Source organism: Anarrhichthys ocellatus, unplaced genomic scaffold (assembly GCF_004355925.1).
Source record: "Anarrhichthys ocellatus isolate YVR2014 unplaced genomic scaffold, GSC_Weel_1.0 scaffold50, whole genome shotgun sequence".
NCBI classification, from domain to species: Eukaryota; Metazoa; Chordata; class Actinopteri; order Perciformes; family Anarhichadidae; genus Anarrhichthys; species Anarrhichthys ocellatus.
Genome location: NW_022280080.1, coordinates 1,994,766 through 2,014,018, shown reverse-complemented (window position 1 = coordinate 2,014,018; position 19,253 = coordinate 1,994,766). Strand labels below are relative to the sequence as shown.

At 42.4% G+C, this 19,253-nt stretch overlaps 1 protein-coding gene across 1 annotated transcript in view; it reads right to left on the bottom strand.

Annotated features, from left to right (window-relative positions):
• gli2a (GLI family zinc finger 2a) overlaps window positions 1-12,857 on the bottom strand; it is an 85,535-nt gene extending 72,678 nt beyond the window's left edge. The window contains exon 1 of the mRNA XM_031869926.1: window positions 12,364-12,857. The gene's annotated coding sequence lies outside the window, so the exon portion shown is untranslated. The remainder of the gene's footprint in view (window positions 1-12,363) is intronic.
• Between the last annotated feature and the right edge of the window lie 6,396 nt (window positions 12,858-19,253).

The following is a 19,253-nucleotide window of genomic DNA, read 5'->3' as shown; positions in this document are numbered from 1 at the left end:
TCTCTCTCTCTCTCTCTCTCTCTCTCTCTCTCTCTCTCTCTCTCTCTTCATTTACCTTCACCCCCTCCACCAGGACTTTTGTTATGAGCCCTGGTGTGTGTTTTTCTTAGCGCCCCGGTCAGTTTCAAGTGTTCCTCTCCTCCACTACCGTTCAACAGCTCCCCTTTCACCAACACTGAAAGGAATGCAAACACACATCAAAAGAGGCCCTCTCGTTTTGAAGATTTCCAGGCTTTGCTCTTCTTACTTTCTTCCTTCCTATCTTACAGTCATTGTAATCCGTATGCTGGTAGGCTCTCTCTTCCTGGCAGCACACACACACACACACACACACACACACACACACATTTACATGGGTGCACACAGTGAATTTGCGCATACACAATAACCGGCTCACCAACTGCTGTCCCACACTCTGCTCACTTGGCAGACACAGAGGGGGAGTATAGGTGAGGTCTCCTGCCCCTACGGCACCTGCAGACCTCTCTACTCAGGTTTCTGACAGAGGAACTCATGCAGCGTAACATAACAACCTTCAAAAGACAAAATATGATTTGGTTTCATGTGTTTTGCGATGTTGACGTGGTATTTTTGAGAACTGGTTTTGTGCTACTTTTAGTATTGTGAGTGTTGATTGTCTCTCAGAATACTTAAAGGAGGACAGGATGATTCCAATGACTAATAACTCGTTAAGACAAACTTGAGGAACTCCAAAACCTCCTTTAAGCTGTGATACACACAGAGAACCACTGCTAACCCTTCGTAAGTAGGGAAAAAAGGCTAAACACGATGATACACTCTGGAGGAATGCTGGAACCGTCAGGTGGACAGGTGTAGGAGCGAGGTGGTGGTGGTGGTGAGTCCACACCGGCTTCTTGTTTCACTGTGAATCGGTTGTACCTTCACTATATCCGGATCCAGAGAGCTCCTTACATAATTCATACAAAATACAGCTGCTTTTCCCCTCTAACCACCTTGGCCGGACTCTCTCTGGTACTCTGCGACAGTTTCATGAGAAACCTTTAATTTAAATTCCCAAATGTTCTCTCCATGAGAGCCTACCAAAGACTTCCTTCCTTAGACAACACTGCTCATTTTTAGTCTTGGCTGAAGACCCAACAGTCAAATGGAACTCACTGGTGGACCGGAGCAAGCAATCCCACATGTTCTGTCTGTCTCGCTTTCGTATTATTAACCTGTCTTTTTGGAACCTACTTCATCACAGTTTAATGTAGAAACTTTATTCAAACTCTGAAACTGTTCAGCTCAATGAGGACCTTCTTTTTTGTACTCAAATTAATGGACAGCTCACACATTACGTTTTCATAAAAACATCGAGGCAAATTAATTAACACATTTTGCGCCATGAGCATCAACGTGACAGGAGTGCCATCCAACTGCCCCATTGACTCCAATGTTAACTGGGACCAGAATTTACAAGGGGGAAGCAAAGAAATGGGCTTTTCTATCTAGCTTTATTTCCCACATTATGAACACATACTTTACAGCAACGTGTTCTGCAGAGTCACCTCTCACTATGGATATAAAATCTAGACAATAGGAATAGCACTCTTTGAGTACTAAGCCAGAGTTTGAGAGGTGTCTCGTATCATCATCATCAATATACCCATGAGTAATGAGCTTTCCAATTATTGCAACTCAATACGCCTTCATCCGCTCCGTCATATAAAGTTAGGCCAGCGGTGCTGTTCAGCTCCCAGAAAAACATGAAGCAATGCAGTCCAACTTCCAGCAGCCAGCAACTCTAGTTTATAAACCACACTCTAAAAAATTGACTCTTTACCACATTTGAAACCGTACTACTGCCAACTTCATTCATTTCAACTGCTTGATTTCTGCATTTTGTTTGGTCAGTATAAAGAGAAAACATATCAACACGATCATTGGGTCATAGTGAGGTGAACTCGATTACAGCTTGATTACAGCTTATAGAGTAAGATCAAATTGGTCTGCAGTTTCTATTTGCCTTTATAAGTTATAGTTTATGTTATAGCACCCATACATTAAGAATCCCAGAAGTCTATCAAATGTGCTCTGTAGAGCCTTTGGATTTTCTTGCCAAAAGGTTTTTGGGGGGGTTTTACAGCCCACAAAGCAGCTGTTTTCACAGAGAAGGCATTTGAAACCCACAGTGCACTACCTGCCCAGCACCAAATGGCAGACAAAAGTTAGCCATCGAACATAGTGGAGCATTTAGCAGCCACATATTTTCCTTGGAAGTTAGTCATCGAGACCAAAACAGACCTAAAATGAGAATAATAAGTCAACTTAAAATTTAGAGATGGAAAGAAACACAAGTCAAAATCAATGCTAATGATGCTATGTATACATTGGGTTTGTAAACAGGCAAATGACCCCTTTGCTATGTCCCGCCCCTCAAAACACAGACTGGACAATCAGATACTCGTTAACCTGAGAGATTGGACGGAGTTATACGTTTCAATGGAGCTAACATTAACAGAGTACGTGAGCACATCATTACTAATGTTAACACTTCTATGCTAGGCTAGCTACTGAAGGTATCCTGAATGTCTGCATTGCTTTATAATTGTTGTAACACTGACTAAAGTCCATCCCGGCTTTACAGGAACACTGCTGTTCCTTCATTTCATTGTCTTCTGTCTGGACCTCCAGATGATGTGATGGTTCACTTTTACACTGTGATCTGTAGCTTCTATCTTAACCTGGTTTCTCTGCTGAATCAGTTTGATGTCTGGGAAATATCCTTCAAACGCATATTTTAAACCATTCTGTCTGCTTCTCTTTGGAATCTTTTTGTTTTGATTTTCCAAAAACTAGATAATATGTATTCAGGGAGTGCAGTTAGTCATAGTGTGGGCTCCGTGGTAACTGAGTAGCAGCAGGAGGCGGGGCTTAGCAAAGGGTGAGTTGAATGCTTAAAAGTTAAAAGGTAATAATAAGTCGTTTTATTTACAGCTTGTTCCCGCCGCCCCCAAGTGGCCAAGAACTTGATGCGTGTTTAATAAATAAATATTAAATAAATATTAGAGAAAAATACTGACCTATTAAAACACCAAAATGATAGCAATATTTGACGCTCTTCCTAAAAACACAACATTTTCACCGTATATCCTTTTTACAAGTGAATTGACAAGATCTTATTTGATGATTACTTTTTACCTCCGTACTTTAATAAAAAACATTAAGAATCTAAAAATCCAATAAAAATTGCATGACACCATCGCATAGCAATTCATATCAGACTGAGAATCTTTATGTTGACAGATGATACACCGCAATGGACAGCGAGTTTTCAGAGACTTCTGAGGGAAGACAAGTTTAGACTGGGACGGGGCACATTCTCCATGAGTGAATCACCCTTTGGAGAAACATCTCCGTGAGGATTTGAAGCTCAGGTCTTAAAGGTCATGAAGTAGATGTGAGAGGTCTGACAGCAACACATTAGCCATTTGTCTGATTCAGAGGTTGAAACAACATCACTACAGGCTGTCGCACACGTATAGATTCAGGTCACTCAAGCAGGAAGGAAAGTATTGCCACAATATGCGTTTTGCAAACCAGGGTGCAGGTTTTCTATCGATAGGCTGTTTAAGTGCTTTACATGCCTCAGTAACTGAGGACATTAGAAAGGAAGGGAAATTCAAACTCTCGTGATTCAAATTCAAAATCAAAATGGTTTATCATATTGACATAGAGCAGGATCATTCATATCAATTCTGTTTTTAATCATGTAAATTAGGGCTTTAAAAATATATCTTTCCTCCACATTTCACTTAAAAACAAAAAAGATCTTCTCCATTGACCGATCCAAACGGAGTCAAATCCCTTACCAAAACCCAATTATCCAGTGGATTGCAGAAGATAGAGCGTAATGAGCAGCTTACGACTGATGTAATATAAAAGGCATCTAAAACAGCAGAGAAAAGCCCTATGGATGAGTTCTTACCCCACCCCTGAACCTGACCTTTCCTGCTAGTAAAGGCAATATCCTGTGGTTGATCTCCTCGTCTCCCTCAACCAACAGAAAACAGATGTGGAGCTCAAGGCCTACACACAGTCCCAGGCAGGGACCAATCTACAGGGAGGGTTTTTTTGGTCTTCTGAGGAAAAAAGTAAAATGTGAAAAATTTTAAAAATGTAATTTAAAAATGTCAGCTCGGGCTCTGGAAAATTGTGAATTTTTTGCTTCATCTTTGAACATTTTATATTCTGAAATTTTAAAACGGTGATGTTTTTATTGCTGACACATCACAGCTGAATGAACATATAATGAAGGTGTGTGTAAAAGTCTCAGCTGTCACTGGTGCCACATTGCACGCTGCTGAATGGAGCCAGCTTCCTCTCTGAAGCATTTGGACTGGGCCATTCATCCTAAATGTGTTGTTAGCACTCAGTCTGACTGCTTCAGCTGTCAATAACCCCGCAACTACTTAAGCAAAACTGGCTTTGCGTGCGTGCACGTGTGTTCCTCCGCAGAACCACAGCCGATATGCCTATAAGCCAGCGAGTAAAGATTTGGCCAAATCAAAGTTGGCATTCGCCGCTCTCAGGTTTCGCTGCGGTGCGACTTCCACATTGTTGCGGTGGATTCAGCACTGCAGTACAAGTGCTTGTGATAGTTGACAGTCTGTGGTTGTGCATTGCTAAGCCCATACAAGCCAGCTGCTGCTACGTCCAAGTCAGATCTCAGGCCTGTGGTGACGGGAGGGGGACTCCCCTTGAAGTTGGGGGGTTGTCAGTGTGTGTGTGTGTGTGTGTGTTTGTGTTGGACCAGGACCTGCCAGTAGCAGCTGTCAGAGCATGTCACCAGGTGAGATCCTGTGGTAATTGGAACTAACTATGTATCTTTTTCTTTGTATCTTTGCTCACACTAATCCTGCTGTAATATTAAATTATTATTTCATGCTCCTTTTGTTGTAAATGAGAACAACTCAATCCAGAGTCTGGCTGTGTTACCGCTTGATCGTGATCAAGAAAAGCAAGAGGGGACAGAAGTGAGGCTTCATCCAGCTGAGATTCAACTCCTTGATAGATGAACCGACTGCAAGAAGACAAAGAAAAGGAGGTCTAGACAAAGAAAAGGAGGTTAGACCTCCTTTTCTTTGTTAGTGAGGGTGGAGATCTTTTTGAAAACATTGTGGGCACATTCACACATGTCGTAGGGGAACTCTATCGCAATATTATTGTTATGATATCACGAGAGCCGCGATGGCAAAATTATGAACACGTAGCGTTTCTCATTTTTCTATAGTACTAACGTCATCCTGGGGATAATGAACATTCGCTGATAATGCTACATTGTGAACAATAAATCCATGTTAAAATTGGCAGAAGGAGAGCTAGCTAATGTTAGCTGTTGGCAGTCGGTGGGCAGAGCACTCCTGCTTGGCTAAATAACGGAGCTAATGTGAACGGAGGTTGCATTGACTTACATCTTGACGCATTCAAGCTCAAACTCTATATTGAACGTTATCATGATATAATAAATGTTGTCTTGTAAAATGTAGTTTTGGTTGATAAACATGAGGCAGATCATCAATAAATTTGCAAAAACCAGTATGCAAACAGTAATAAAATAGTGTATGTTTAAGTGCATGAGATTTACAGTTTTGTTTGTTTGTTTTATTTGTTTTGTGGTATTGAATTGGGCAGCGAGAATCATGGAATTTCACTGGTAACGGTACCAAGCACTACATTTTTGGTATCATGACATCCCTAATTACTATTGCACTTCCATAAAATTCTCAAGAGAGAGAGAGCTTAAAAAGAAAAAACAATGGTAAGATGCAGAGACTGAGACATCCTGACGTCTAGTCAGTGAATCCTATATTTCCCATAAGACAACTAACATTATGTTTTCATTACGTCACCCATTGGTTTGTCGACTAGGGTTTTGAAGCCTTGAGTTCCGCATTTTGGCCTTCGCCATCTTGTTTTTCGTGCAACTAGAAGTGACACGAGAGGGTGGAGCAACCGAACGCTGAATAAGTCATTTTTAGGCAACCAAGTTGTTACTTTCATGAGGTGAAAACACACTGTGAAAGGGTTAAAGTTCTAAGACAGAAACACGGACAATGCTCTGGTAGAGACCTGTCAATCAGAGTGTAGCCCCGCCCTAAAACATACTCCTCTTTATGGTCTGTTTGACTCTAAATGGACCATAATTTACTAAATGAACATCATGCTGTATTGAAGAAGACTTGAAACTAGAGATTGAGACCATAAACTCATGTTTACAATGTTTACTGAGGTAATAAATCAAGAGAGAAGTAGAGTCATTTTCTCATAGACTTCTGTACAATCACAGGAGTCGCCCCCTGGTGGACACTAGAGAGAATGCAAGTCTAAGGAACTTCTGCTTTGACTTCACTTTCCAGAACCGGAGGCTGGTAAACTCAGCAGAGCACGCCCCTTAATTGCGTGTTTTGAATGATCTAGTTCAGTGAGTCAGTCTAAATCCGACTCAATCAATCAAGAGCCACATACAACCACATATACACCATTTTAATGTTGTTGCCGTCTAAAATGCGCAACTTTCAAACTTCAGGTCCGTTTGACTGGTAATACTTTATTGCTATGCATGCAGCCTTCCACACTGACAATCAGAATGTATAATGTAGATTTCCAGCGTTCCTTGTCACCTTTTCTTTTCCTGGAATGCCTTGCTAAGCTACAACCACCTGTTGACACCGATGAGTTCAGTCTGAGAGCAGCCTCACGTTACCGGGTCTTGCATGTGAAACGACCGAGCGCAAAAAGACGGCGCAGCACGTAACTAGTGCGGTTTTCATCCCACTTTCCCCCTAATGAGCTGATTACAAAACATGAACAAACCTCCCTTTGGCCCGGAGCCTGAGAAAGAGGCCGAGAGAGAGAGAGAGGGAGAGAAAAAGAGAGAGAGGAGATGATGGTGACGGCAGCAACAGGCGTGTTGTGAGGGTAGAGGGGGGAAAGTTGCGGGACTCGTTGCTAAAGACAACCACATGTCTCTATATCCAAGCTCAACTCCGTCTCTCCGTCTCTTGTCTCCAGCTTCTATCTGAGAGGAGACTGTGGCCTGGCACTGAGTCAGCACAATTTTGGAATCTAATATCTCCCATCATGTGGAAACGTAAGAAAGGGAGCCCAGCCGCCCTTGCGGCTGCATTGACTTTGTAGCTATGGGAGGGCCTAGCGTAGATCATAACTTCTTACCCTCTCCCCTCCCAACACAAACCCCAGAGTTAGGAGCACAAACAGATCCCACCTCCCTCCCTCCCCTCTCTCTCTTTCTCTGTGCTGTCTGCATGTTGTTGTCAGCGGCCTCTGCACAGACCCGATCTCTGCCTCTGCATCAGATTAAGGCCCGCGGCAAACATCGCAGACAATACGGCATTGTCTGCGGGCCTGTGTCACTCTATCTCCAGAGCTCACAGTCGCACAGCAAAGCCTGTTGGGGTGTTTGATGAGGAAGGGTTAATGATACAGTGAGGGGGGAGTCGGGATCCTTCTCCTACAGTCTGCTGACAGCTGATCAGCTTTTTACAACCTCCAGCCAGGCCGGTCATTTAAGTCACTTTCATTCATTTTGATAAAGAATGTGAAACATCCAAACTCACAGGATAGTATCTATCATGGTAGAGCAGTGACAAATAGAGGAATTGTCATTTAAGATAGAACACACTCACAATGTTGCTATTTTATTTATGGATCCTGTATTAATGCAGGGGGACCTTCTGATTCATAACTTATCTAAAATGTTCCTATTGTTTTTCAATGAAAAACAATGAAAGATGTGTGTCCTATCTGTGATGCAATAACACCAAATGTTCCATATGTTTTCATATATTTTGGTGCCATGGACAACAGTTTTTAACCATATTTTGAAGATTATTGCAATGTCATCTTGACCAGTATAATCATGACATGACACTCTCCTTAGTCCCATGCCTTCGTACAAACAACAGAGTAAATTGAGAAGGGTGGCACTTCACAGTTATCTTCATTATTGAGTCCACATTATGGTTTTTCAGTTATCTTCATTATTGAGTCCACATTATGGTTTTTCAGTTATCTTCATTATTGAGTCCACATTATGGTTTTTCAAAGACAAAGATATTCAGTTTACCGTCATAGAAGACAGGAAATCAGCAAACATGCACATTTGAGAGGCTGGAACTAGAGAATTATACTCATTTATACAATTAATTGATGATCAGAATAGCTGCAACATGAATCGACTAATTACTGAAGCTCTAAAGCTGTGAGCAGTGGTGTGAAAAAGAAAAGGATAACAAAACAACCTGTCACTTTCCATTGTCTGGGGAGTTGATCTTGTGTTGAGATAATGAAATTAGCTTCACCCCCCCCCCTACAAATGAAGTGACCTCCCATGACCTGGGCAGGGTTCCCACTGAAGACCCCAGAGCTACCACTGCCATTGTTCCTTTGTAAGCCGATGGACAATGATGAGGTTCCTGCTGAAATGCTTTTGGGAAACTGGGTTTCCTATGACTCAGTATGCGAGTGGAGGAGTGTGTGAAGAGTTTGGCCAGGACGCGATGGGAAGATCTCTGTGGCGTGCCGGTGATGACACATCATGCATCACACGGAGTACACTGTACACAAGACTCAATCTGCTTCAGCTCTCCTCCCTTATGGAGTTATTGGAGCTGCTGAGGTTCCTCTTCTTCTGCAGTCTGAGAACTACAGCGGCACCAGCACAGGAGGAGGGTTGTTAAGACCTCGCTGCACGACTTGGAAATACATTCTTCCTGAGACAACCTGGTTCCACTGCAATTCCACAGTGATTGATGAGGTCAATCGGCCCGTAATGAGCTTGTCAGTTATTTTCCCGGACAGCCATTAAAAAGGCTTGTTAAATGCATGTCGGGCTCTGCGCCCGTCATGTGTGTTTTTAGGGGCCTTACGTGTTCTTTTGACAGTACAATCCAGCATGACCTCACTTTCTGTTCTGGGATTTGGAGTGCCCACTCATAGCTGCTGTAGTGTAAAGAGAGGGATGAGGGGCAAGAAGGGGGGTTGGAAATGTGCAACCCCAACCCAGATATGATGTGAGCCTATTTAACCTCACCCCCTTGAGGGAGAATGAACCGGATGCCTCGAGGGGAGTGAAACAACGGGTGCTATAACAAGCGGGGATTGTCCAGCGCCGTCCCCCGTGCCAAAGGCAAAGGAGACGGGATTCAGTGAAGGGCTCTACAGATGAGTGTGAGCGGCCATCTCTCTCCAGCTCTCCCACTCCTCCCTCCGTCTGAAGTGGAGGCTGACTGTGAGAGATGGCTGTGGCATCGCCCGACACATAGCTGCCTTTTACAGCCCTCTAAATGGCCATTAAAGTCTCATCAATTCATCCCTGCTCATGGGTAAGTTTCAATCCACAACGCGGCCCTCCTCTGTGTGGAGGAGTCACCGCGACGGCCAAGCTCTCACTCAGATCACGGATTCTAAGATGATATTCCGAACCTTTACTTATTATTTGTTAAAGTAAATTATTTAGTAAGAAATATCAAACATTCACAGAGTTGTGAACACTGATATGACTGCGGAGAAAATATCCTTCCTGTTTCCTGTGCCTAAAAATGAAACAAGCTGAAAGATACAAGATGTCTTTGATAGAACTGAAGCACAAATCCACAGTTCTCCAAACAAAAGAGCAACATTTCACACCTGCGTGTGTTCGTCACATTCTCACTCCCAACTCGCTAGTCAGTGGCACTTCACTTCAAACTAGAACTCTAGTGTCAGTTTTGGACGGGTTAGGGATGGCGGGTCAAGTTTCTGCATAGTATCTTTTCAAAATAATCTTCCAGCTGAAGTAGTTTTTAGGTTTACTCAGCCAACAAAACTATGTGATTAGGTGTAGAACAATATCCTGGTTTGGGTTCAAATAAGTTTAAATCACTACATTTGTTACGTAACTGGTGTAAGTTAAGTCCAGAAGTTACATCACAAAATGACGGTAAAGTAAGTCAACGTTGACTTGGTTTCACACGGGACACGCACAGCGGTCTCCTGGGTAAAACGTCCTGTGTTGGTTTGACCCATCCATCCTAATGATGAAGATGGGTTCACATTGGGCTTCGTGCCATTCAGGAGCTAACGGGTGAGTCGGTTTTAGAGGCGGATGGCCACTGACATGCACAACATGCACAAATACCTATTTCTACATCCTCAGTCGACCACAATGCACTGCAGCCACAGGACATGGTGTAGCTTCTTGGTTTTTTTGAATTATTTCAGATAAAAATAAACTTGTTGTAACTATACTACTCCATCACGTAGGGACATCCAATCATCCATTCTGTGGGCTTTAAAGTCACTCCATTATGGGAAACGTAGGAAATCAACTAATTAAAACAAATGGGACAAATTGAGAAGAAGGTTGGTGCTCCAACACAACAGTGAAGGCCACAGCTCTTCTTCATCCACAGCCACTGAACTCCAGTACTCCCCCCCCCCCCCACCTGCTGCAGCATCCCCACACGGGCCATTAGGGCTGCCATCATGAGGTGACACAGGTGTCATGGGTACAGTATACGGCGTCTGAAGTCAGGGAAACCAGGGGCGCAGTGGGATGGGTCGGGTTTAAGGCATTCTCTGGGTTTACTCAGCAGGAGTGGGTGGTTGTGGTGGAGGAGGAGGAGGAGGAGGAGGAGGAGGAGGGGGGTGGTGGGGTGTGCTCCTCCCCCCTCCTCAGAGTCACTCAGACTTCACCCTCTTCACCCGCTCCTCCAACCCTCCTTTCTGTCCCTGTACGCTAGACTTCATCGGTATTTGCTTTCAAAAAAGAGCTGTACCCCCCCCCCCCCCAACTCCTCCTCCTTGGCCTATACCCCTCCAACACACACACACACAGTCACTCCTTTTCCAGTATTTGGTTCATTAAATTTTCTGCAGACTTCCAGAAAAGAAGCACAAAAAAAAATAAAAAGGGAGGCAGATCAATAAAGTGGGGCCTGTGCACAGAGGCGGTGTGTGAAAACGGGGCTAAAGCAGCGGACATACAACAGAGCACAGAGGGGCCGGCTGTGGAGATGAAAGTGACATGGCCACTATGGGTCTCCCCCTGAACCGAGGCTGAATGAGCTGAATAGGCTCATCCATTCTTCTCTCCTTTCACTCTCCGTCGGCCCTAACTGTTGGAACTCTTCATTCCTCACAATGGCCAAATGCACTAAAACTTTTTCTTTTTTTTTCTCATGCAAATCACCTCGGCCCGACCCGGTTTGTCATCATGTGAAGAGGAAAACACACATGCACAAAACTCTTGGTGGATTTAAAAAAATATATATTATTATTTGAAATTTTTGCACAACCATTCCTTTTTTTAATTAACTTGAATTCTATCTTTACTCATCTTTTTAAAAGCATGCTCTTCTGAGTTTTAAACCCAAATAATATTCCAACTTTTCTAGATCTTATTCTCATCAGTATGAAAATAAAGTCGTCCAAGGAGGGATCTGGCATGTTTTTTTTAAAATCTGAATTATTTGGGAAAAGCTTTAAGAAAACACTTTCTTTTTCATTTATATGTAGGCCAAAAGAACTAACAGAAAAAGTGGGACTCGAGAGTGCACACATGAGTTTGGAGATCATTAGCAGCGCCTGTTAGATGGGAGGAAAAGCCAACAGCAAATATCGCTGCTTAAGGGCCCCACAAAGGCGTCAAGTGTTTGTTGACTGCTCAGGCTGCAGAGCAAACAGTAAACTTTGAATCTTTCAACAATAAGTACACATCTCCCACAGCCCTGTCACAGGCCGACGTCCCCACGCTGCTGCTGCATTCCACACACTTTACGCCTGATGAGAGCTTAAGAGATTAAAAAAAAGTGAAGGGCTCCAAACTGGTAATAGTTTTATTAGTTTTCCATTCAAGCCTCTCAAAGGTGGAAACAAAACAACGCAACGTGGTTTTTCTTGATGTTGGAAAACGTACTAAAATTAAAAAGTTTATTTTTTTAATTATTTTAATTGGATTTAGATCTTGAGATGGAACCATAACAGCAGCTGTTTGGAGACTTCAGTGGAAAACAATCAGAACCGTCAAGTGTTGAACTATTAAAAGCTGTGCAGGACGGATTGGCGCCGAGCTTCCCGATCACGTCTCTTCCCGTGATGGATCAGGTTGCACGACCAAACATTTTTTAGATTCCTGTGTCAGATAAGTTCAAAGTGCAAAAGAGATGTGAAGCTGCCACATGAAGCCGTCGTCCGCCGCTGACACGCAGGGCGACAGACACAAAGAGAGAGAGGAAAAGAGGGGAGAGCCAGCGGCTAAACACTGACAAATACACCGAAAGTCAACTTAAGAGCAGAGGAACCACACGGCGCAAAGCATCACCGCAAAAGTGCCCTTACCTTTTCCACCGCCGTCTCTTTTGCTACACTTCGAAACCACCGGAGGCTCTCGCGCTCCCTCTCTTCTTTATTTTTGTCCGAGTAAAACTTTGCTCAGGAGTCAGATTCCCGTACACTAGGACCGGGCTGGCACCACCGTGGAACGAGCCTCTCCGGACTTGACGCGAAACTCCATGAACCGAGTCGGGAAAAAAGTTTTGGAGACGCTCAGAGTTCGCACGGCATTACCGCCTCCTCTCTGTCCCGGAGAGCGACGTCAGTGCGGGGCGCGAGGCGAGTCGAACTTTTTCATACAATCCATCTTCTCCCAAGAGGTGCGCTCTCTCGCGTGCGTGCTTAGCGCTCTTTTCAGCAAACTAGCATGATGCGTTCAAGCTTCGTCGTTGTTGTTGTTGGGTTTTTCTCTACAAGTAAAAGTTTGGAAGTTAGAGCGGTTTGGCTTCACTCGACAGTTGTTGCAGAGACATGCGGTGGTGTTGAGATCTCCAGGCTGCTGATCTGTTTTCAATCTCCCCCCTTCTCTCTCCTCCCCCCTCTTTACCATCTCCCCCTCTCTCTCACTCCCCTTGCTCCCTGGTGAGTTGGGCCATTTGCTTCACCAGATGGGCCGGGCTAACTCTATCCAGCAGTTGCAGACGGGGGGAAGTTAGATAAAGTTTCATTAATTGTCCGATTTTTTTCCCTTCACACTGTTTGGCTCACTTGAGGGAATGATCCCGCTTTGCGTTTGCATCCGTCGCATCGCTCCAGAAGGAAACGCTCGTGTTGACGTGAAGAGTTGCATGAAGTTCCTCGTTGGAAAAGAAAAGCGCTCACGGAGCTCTAATTGTGTTGTTTTTCTGTAGTGACTGTGTGAGTGGGTGGACAGATTATCAAGGCTCTGTGAGACCAACAGGACCAACCAGCACATTCCCCAACAAGCACATCCAGACCTTATAGTTACAGCAAACAATCTTCATAATTCACGCTTTGTTTATTCCCGTGCTCTTTTTCATCTCGGCTGGAACCTTTTATTCAGCGATGGGATGCGGACAAACAGCATTTCTGATGCCATTCATGTAGATTCCATCCAAAGCAACCCTGACCGTGCCAGACAGTGCATATAAATGCTCGTTTAGTGTCTTTTTTTAATTCATTGTTATTTTAAAGGAAAGTGGAGTAAAGAGAAGACAGAAAATGAGCCTCACTGTCCCCCCCACTCTGTGTGAACAATGTGTACAGACTTGGCCACAGATAAACTGCGTGGTTTTATTATTTAAAACAGGAATTTATGAATACTCAACGAATAAGCACACAAGTGAAGTGTTGAAGGTCTTAAAAGTAGACGCAGTGAAGTCCTGTCAAGATTAGATAATGGAAGAAACACGAGGGCCCCTGCAGACCCCATGGTAAACCTGCTCATATCTCACTGGTGCTTTATTCTGTCATTCCAATTTCTCACGACTTTGTCAATCAATTTGTTCCTAATAACTTCATATCATTGTTTTCTTGTCATTGTCTGTTTAAAAAATAATAATATTTAAATAGGAATGTATTCGGGGTCCTGGGGGGGCTCCAGTCAGAAGAACCCTATTGCAGCCTCTGCAGTTCAATAGATCCAGTAGAACAGACGGGTCCTAATTTAAAGTATCACACGCAGTCATTCTGAAGGAGTCAGACATATATTTCCTCTTGACTTAACATGGTAATTAACTGTAACTTTCCTAAAATAACAATCATCTGTTTTAATTTGTGTTCTTCAGATGACATTAATTCTAAAGTTTTGAGAGACAATAAGTTAACATTTGTTTGAATGGTTTCTGGCTGCACTCCGGAGGCCCTTGGAGCTCCAGGGCCCGGGGACAACTGGTAACCGAGCCTCAGAGTACCATCATCTAAAAATGCTCCATCACAGGTGAAAGTCACACATTTTACTTTTACTAAAACTTGCAGGAAATGTATGAATAAATGTATTTTTTTGAACTATTAATATTATGTATTTTCTGTGTCTGTGTGATATTGACATAGTCCACCCCACATGACACACAATAACAGCAGACTTCTTGTTAGTTGATGTTCTGAAGAAACACACTGAACATCACATGGCCCTAAAACAAAGCAGAGACATGAACACACCATGGAGGATACCAGCAGGAGACACTTTCCTTACAGATCGTCAAGATATGCTGACCAAGCAAAAGTGTTTTCATTGATTTAGTTTCTTTCAACCAAAAGTCCTTGTTGAGTTCTACTGAATCATATATTCTATAGTTCATTGTCACATGAAGGACAATATAAAAGATGTAACTCACATAACTGACAAAGTCTACATCATTTAAAAGTTGATATAGAAATTATAAAAATGTATGAGTACATATATTACATATCATGTAATATATTTGATATTATTGGATTATTACCATGAGTTGTTCCACAGTCAGGGGTAAACAACATGTTACTGTAGCTGGTGGAGATCACTCATGAACTGTGACTCACTGTGGGAAGGGACTGGCTCATTCTGTTATGTATAAGGCTGCTCTCCTAACTCTGTAAAACTAAATGTAGATGATAAATATAAATTAACTGAATTGGTATTTATTATTTTTTTTAAAAACGGAATTATTTAAACATAGAACTGAATTGAATAGATCGTCCCTGTTGTGATAGTATCTGACCCAGCTATTTGAGTCAGTATCGGCCGAACATGGATATTGATATCAGTATCAGTGTATCCTTGTTGGTTCAGAACAATGCATCCTCTCTGATTAACTGTTCATATATTTTGCACTACATATACTGCACTACACTCCTCATGGAGTGTAGTGCAGTATGAGGTCAACGTAGAATGAAATGGAAAAAAACATGAGCAAAGTAAAAGTACCTTACAATATGTAGTTCTGTTATGAAATGAAGTAATAAAATACAAATCCTCAGTTTGAGGCTGCATCCTTTCATGGCCTCCACTCTCAGTCTGTCCCCACGACATGTTCATCCCGACGTTGAGGATCTCATTGTTGCTGAGACAGAACCAGGTGGATGGATGGAGAGGATGAAAAAGAGACTGTGACTTACAGATGGATGGTCAGGCTGCTTGGTTTCGGGCCTCCAGGTGCTGCCACCTACTGTCTCTCCGTGCGCTTGCATCATCAAGCCTGAGTTGCCGCTCTCTGAACAAACACGTCCTTCCAAAGAGGGCCAGAGCCAGCGTCAGGCTCGCTGGCCTCCTCTCCCATGCTCGCATGGTTCTTACAAGCAGGAATTTTAATGAGCTTTTCTGATTGGAAGAGAAGAATGTGAGTGCAAAGCGCTGACAGTAAAAAGGTCCACAGAGGGAGGAGGAGGAAAAAGGGGTTTAAAGTTGAGGAGTTTGATAGGGAGGCCATAAGATTATGGTTTGATCACATTACATCATGCATTCCTCTGGTGGAACATCTGCAACCTGTGATAGTGCAACTCATTATTTACCCAAATGTTTATGGGGTACAAAAGGTTTGAATGAGCTCATCGCCCGTTTTAGTGGATAATCTAAAACAAATCTTAATATGAATTTGTGGTCAAGATCATTATACTGCAGTTTACTGTTGAGTCATGTTGACCTGAATGTATCAGCACATTTGTAACCAAAACGAGTGTCTTTGCTCATGTAGTTGTTTAGTATGATTTAGTGAATGTATTTAGTCATTTATTTGTGTGAATGTCTCTCATTTAAAGGCCCAATGTTTGAGGTTTATATGCCTTATAAAGGTCAATGAACGAAATGTTGCTTTTTTTAAAACTATTTTAGATGTGAACAGAGGTAAAGTACTGTTATTACTATCCATAAGGCACTTAAGCTTAAAAATCTATATTAATGTTAGATGTCAGAAAAATTCCACTATTAATGAAACACAGTGTCCACAAAAGTGACCTGTACCGTATCATATAAATGGTAAATGGTAAATAGACTGTACTTGTATAGTGCTTTTCTAGTCTTCCGACCACTCGAAGAGCTTAAAGACTTCATGTCATCATTCACCCATTCATACACTGATGGCCATGCAAGGTGCAACCTGTCCATCAGGACTGTCTAAACATATTAATTCATACCCAAAACAAATCTGTTATATGTGGTGACTATGCTTTTATGAGTTATGACTATGTTCTGAACAACAGGCTTTTCCATTACTAAAACTGAGACAGGTACGTTTTAGTCATGAAGACCTAAATCACAACTTTGCCTCGGAGGGTTTTACAATCTGCAAGCCATAAATGACTCTCCTTCTTTAGACTCGATAAATAAGGTCGACTTCACTCACGTCCATGTAGAGTGGATAAGTGAGGCAGCCCTCCGCTGGAGCACAGTAGTGACTTTGTCCTCTTATCGGCCCATCAGTGAGCTCCTGACAGTCCATTCAACCAGACTCACTGTGGCCTCGACAGCACCGCACTGTTTATTCAGGAGGGCAGCAAACTGGTCAACACGCTCCACGAGTGCCGACAGGAGCTTAGCATATATTAAAAATTACATTTTACACGTGCTGAATAGTTAAAGTCATGAGGGATATGTTTTGGATGGACATTTCTTCAAGTCTACTGGGTCAGTAGTATATTATACACACTACAATATGGCTCCCAACCTTTTTGGCTTGTGACCCCTTAGAATAAATGTATGGCTATTATCAGAGACAATCAAAAGTACTTTTTTTTCAAGTCTTTGAGCTAGAGTTCACATCAAGTCTCAAGTCTTTGAGCTAGAGTCCACATCAAGTCTCAAGTCTTTGAGCTAGAGTTCACATCAAGTCTCAAGTCTTTGAGCTAGAGTCCACATCAAGTCTCAAGTCTTTGAGCTAGAGTCCACATCAAGTCTCAAGTCTTTGAGCTAGAGTCCGCATCAAGTCTCAAGTCTTTGAGCTAGAGTCCACATCAAGTCTTTGAGCTAGAGTCCACATCAAGTCTCAAGTCTTTGAGCTAGAGTCCACATCAAGTCTTTGAGCTAGAGTCCACATCAAGTCTCATGTCTTAGAGCTAGAGTCCGCATCAAGTCTCAAGTATTTGAGCTAGAGTCCACATCAAGTCTTTGAGCTAGAGTCCACATCAAGTCTCAAGTCTTTGAGCTAGAGTCTAAGTCAAGTCTCAAGTCTTTGAGCTAGAGTCCACATCAAGTCTCAAGTCTTTGAGCTAGAGTCCACATCATGTCTTTGAGCTAGAGTCCACATCAAGTCTCAAGTCTTTGAGCTAGAGTCCACATCAAGTCTTTGAGCTAGAGTCCACATCAAGTCTCATGTCTTAGAGCTGCATGTCATCCGGTCTGCATAGATCACTGCATAGCTGTCTAAGGAATTCAGTCATGTACTGTCATCACTCCTTTATCAATTAGTTAACAGTAGCAGCATTGATTAGCTATTTGGTTTATGATCACTTTAAACCAGATAATGCCATATGAAAAAAACACACAAAAAACTTTCTTTTAAAGTCAATAAATGTACTTTGTCCCTACAAACGGATATAGATTAACGTTAATCAGGGTAAAAGGAAAATGATTATGCATGCAACAACAACCATGACAGTTAGAGTACAACCGTATCGTATAATTACACTGGGTCTCCCACTCGTGTTTATTATTCACTGTAACTGAACACATCCTTCTAGATCTCAAACACAGAGATACAAGTCAAGTCTCAAGTCACTGTGTGTGCCACTAAAGTGTGACTTCGGTCCAAGTCCTGATCTCTGCTACTTCTCTCAGGTCTTGGCTTTAGTGTGGACTTTAGCTGTGAGCAGTTCAACCAAAGAGTCATTTTTCCTTCTCAAATAGTTTTATTTGTTTGATTTGAGGGATTTTTAGAGGCCTGGAGAGGTGAAAGTATTCAGTTGTTCAGCAAAGTATCCATTATTTTGTGTCCCAGATGTATTATGCTGTCCCCTCAATTATTTCTTCATCCCCAGGTTAGAAACCACAGTAGTATATTATACTATAGTGCTAGATTTTAAGAAGTACTTTGGACAGAAAAGGAATACATTCAGCCAATGTCACACAACACGTTCGTTAGATGAATCTGTGGTGTGGATTTCTTAGAAAATGCTGCACTCTAGTGATTACTTTGGAATATTACAACTTGTTTGTAACTTATGGCTCGATTCTTAACATTTTGACCTTATAAATGACACATTCATTCACAGTTTAAATATTTTAAGTGTTTTGCTTCTATATTAAAATGATAAAAAAAAGAAAAAATGGTGTATTTTTGCCTGTTTGCTACTATGTTTACAAACCTCTTTAATTGATTAGTTAGACCTTAAATTGAGTGAGTTTAAAGGCCCAACACACCCATGGTCCGCCCATAGGTGTGTTTGCACTTATTTACCCGCGTTAGACTCCTCCTCCGGACTGAGTAAACGTGGGGCCTTTAGACTCCTCCCACAGGACATGCAAGAGAGGATGCAAGGATGCGACACGAGGAGAGAGGAGTCCAGGCAACAGGCATTCAATAAAAAGATAAAGGAGAAGAGCCCGTCGTGTTTGATTGACATCTCTCTGACTTTGTCCTGTTCATTTTGTTGCTGTTCATAAGAGAAGTCGAACCATTGTCATTCTTGTTGGTTTTGGTGGTTTGGTGACCTCACGTTGTTCCAGCAGAGCTCCACTCTGACTGGCGAACCTTTAATGCTGATCGTAAAGTAAGACTTTGAGTGGGAGTGACATCACTGTTTGGTTAACATTTGGTTTGGATGTCAGACAACTATTTTTGTGCAACGACCCTGTAACACTAAATCATCTCAATGTACATACATATCATTCATGCTTTATGTAATACATACTTTGTGCAATAACAGGGACGTACAGTCTGTTGTGACAAGTCTGTTTTACAAATGTAGTGATGGTGTAATTAACATGCTCTCAAATCAATCTGTAAATATATATATATATATAT